This window comes from Carlito syrichta, unplaced genomic scaffold (genome assembly GCF_000164805.1).
Source record: "Carlito syrichta isolate Samal-C Ts95f unplaced genomic scaffold, Tarsius_syrichta-2.0.1 Scaffold301080, whole genome shotgun sequence".
Taxonomy (NCBI): domain Eukaryota; kingdom Metazoa; phylum Chordata; class Mammalia; order Primates; family Tarsiidae; genus Carlito; species Carlito syrichta.
In genome coordinates, this window is record NW_007245176.1 from 13,444 (window position 1) to 16,751 (window position 3,308).

At 47.3% G+C, this 3,308-nt stretch overlaps 1 pseudogene; it reads left to right on the forward strand.

The window, feature by feature from the left end:
* The window catches only part of LOC103257031, a 13,264-nt pseudogene extending 10,507 nt beyond the window's left edge, over positions 1-2,757 (forward strand).
* The last annotated feature ends 551 nt before the right edge of the window (positions 2,758-3,308 follow it).

A 3,308-nucleotide genomic window follows, 5' to 3' on the forward strand; every position in this document is an offset into this window, starting at 1 on the left:
AACTATTTTTTAGTTCTGAACCATTTGGGAATAAGTTGTGGCATGATGTTACTTTAATCATAATTACTTCAATGAAAAGTTTCTAAAGACAAAGACTCCTCTTACATAAAAACAGTATCGTGATTAAAAAAAACACAGGAAATTAACATGGATGCAGTTCTATTACTTAATCTAGTTTTACCAGTGGTTCTAATTGCCTTCTTTACAGCAAAAGAAAAAATAAAAGCCCTAAGTGCTGAATATTCTGCTTTCCCAGCGTGTTTTCCCAGTCTTGCCTCTTGCAGGGAGTAGAAGCCAGTTCTCGTGGATATGCCTCGGACTGGCGGAGACTGTTGCTTGTGATCAGGTTCAGCTTATGCCTTCCTGGCAGGAGCCCTGAAGAGTGATGATGCGACCTCATCTTCAGTGTGTCCTCTCAGGATGCCCCCAGGCCAAGATGCCTCCTTCCTGGTGGTGTTAATTTGAACACTTGGTACAGATGGTATTGACCAGGCTTCTCTATTGTAAAGCTACTGTGTTCCACCTTGTAATCAGTGTTAGAAGTACAATATTTTGATGTCATGAAACATTCTTCTTCTCATCTGACTTTGGTCTGCTAGTTTTGTCATTGAAGATCTTCGATCCCTCAATTAATCATTGCAATGGTCATTGCCAAGCACTGGTTTTTAGTGCACCATTCTTTCGTTTATTAGACTGACATTCTTCTCTGAGGAGGAGCTTTTCCTTCTCCCCTATTAATTTATTTGCTCATTTGTTTACAGATGCCAGTATAGACTCATGGCTTTCTGTATTGGAGCTTAGTCGATTACTTCTGCTGTTCACTTTGGCGCCAGGTTTGACCAGCCTGCCCTGTGTCTCACGTGTTCCCGCTAGTGTCTGAGCACTTCCTGCCTCTCTGAACAGGATGCTCCAGCTTCACCCTGCAGTTTTCTTACCTTAGAGTCAGGCATGTCCCCGAAGAGCCCTGGCTTGGAGTCAGGCATGTCCCCAGAGAGCCCTGGCTTCTTCCAAGGGAGGGTGACAATTCAAAATTGCCATCTGGGTACCAAGTGTGTTGTTGCTGCTAAAGGCCACCCAGATGCCAGAGCGCTGAAGCGTGGCAGCTCTACACCTGTTTCATCAGAGGGACTGGGAGAAAGAGAGAGAGAGAGAGAGAGAGAGAGAGAAGAGAGTGTGTGTGTATGTGTGAGATTCATTCTGGATTTTCAAAATTTTGAGTAATCGTTTTCCATTCCCCAGGCTTTTTCTCCACTGTGACAGCCAGAGTAATCCAAAAGCATTTGTACTCACACCGTGTCATCACCAGAAAATTAAAAATTTCCAGATTTTACCAGTAAGTATTGACATCTTCAGACCATGCCTTATGTGTGTGTTGTTTTGGTTTCATTCTTAATGCAGTTTTCACGAGGCAGCCATGGGCCTCGTGGTTAGCTCTCGTGATCAGAAGGAGGCAGCATGCTATGACGAACAGGCATGCCGTCACTGGCTTCCTGGTGTGTTCTGATGCCCCCACTTTACAGAGGAGGAAAGTGAAGTGAAGAGCCTGCAGCACATTGCTTTGGACCAGTCTGGGGAAAGGTGCCAAGTCCAGGGCTGAGCCCAGGCTTTCCAGGCATTGCGTGCAAACAGGAATTACTATTCAAGGAAAAGTGGCATGTTCACAACACTTTGTGTTTCCTACTGCAGTATATTCTTGTCTCAGGAATTGTAGTTCTAGCTTAAAACATAAAACAAATGTATTTTGTGGTGGGCAGAGTAGATGATATTGTTCTTCCCAGTAACTCCCAGTCCTACAGTGTAGAAAAGTAACTTGGGACTGAACCATAAAATCTCGCAGCACGTGAAAGCAGGCAGTGGGATGTGCGCCTGGCTCCAGCCATGGCTTTAGAGCGAAGTTGTTCTGTATCTGCTCATCAGCCAAGGCTAAAAGCTGACACATTCCGTGTGAGCAGGCAGGGTGACTGTCTCATTCTGCACTGTAGGGCAGTCATCGGGTGTAAACTCACGGAGTTCAGGGAGATAGGAGGAATGTTGTTACTGTTCAGCCACAGTGTGGCATTCCTCCGTTTTGGTAAAAAGAGCTGCCACCTATTCCAGGTCCTAGAAGAGATGCATTGCCTGCATAATCTTTTTGATCCCTCACAGTAATCCAGTAATTGCTTCCTCATGAAAGCAAAGTGAACCTTGTGGCCTCACAGAGGCAGCCTGAGGTTATGTAGCAAAGATTCAGGTCTGTGCACCCTCTGTGGACATGCAGTGTGTCGTGAGTACTTACACGTGACCTGGTGTGCTTAATTCCCATGAGCCAGGTGAGCTGGGAGCCACTTACAACTCTTCTCCATGACCACCTCAGGGGAGCTGGGAGCCAGCCGTCCTGGTAGTCTCTGCTACCACCCAGCACTCATCACTCACTCAGGGTGTGGCAGCTCCAGCACAAACACTCTGCTCCCGACTTTTCCACCCCTCATCTTTTCTAGCCCACCTTGCTGACTCCAGGTGTGTCCCAGTAGAATCAAACCGTGGGCAGCCAAAGCTTCTGCTGACCACAGCTCCGCTTTGTCCACGGAGGTCGGGATTTCTAACTGAGCAAGTGTTCTTGTGTCTCTCCAGTGTGAGGACAATGGGCAGACATTCTTCAGCCTGGATGACAGGAACACCAAATTCTCCGACCTGATCCAGCTAGTCGACTTCTACCAGCTGAACAAAGGAGTCCTGCCTTGCAAACTCTAGCACCACTGTATCCGAGTGGCCTTATGACCTCAGATGTGCTCTCAGCTGAAGCCTGGAGGAAGCTAATGCTGGAATGAAGAAGAGGTCTGTACATTGGTGAATAGTAAACGTCTGTTCTACACCCAGGGACTTGGAGGGAGACGGTTTGTTCGGTGCCAAGCGACCAAGGTTGACTTGTGTTTTGACTTAATAATGATTTGTTGCTGAGGAAACAGCAGGACCGCCTCCCTCTGTGTCTGCCAAATTGGGGAGGGCACAGAAGTTGCAGCACAAATTTGAGAATAAACTGGAATGATCATCTTGGCTGGGCCACTTCGGAACAAGAACCAGATAGAAGTGATTGGAATAATCTTGACAATTAAAACTGAAATGTTAGCCGGGCTCGGTGGCTCAGCCTGTAATCCTGCGCCTTTGGGAGGCTGAGGTGAGTGGATTGCCTGAACCCACGAGTTCGAGACCCACCTGGGCAGCGAGACCTCATCACTACAATAAATAAAAAAATCAGCCGGGCATGGTGGCGTATGCCTGTAATTCCGGCTACTGGGAAGGCTGAGGCAGAAGGATCACTGGAGCCCAGC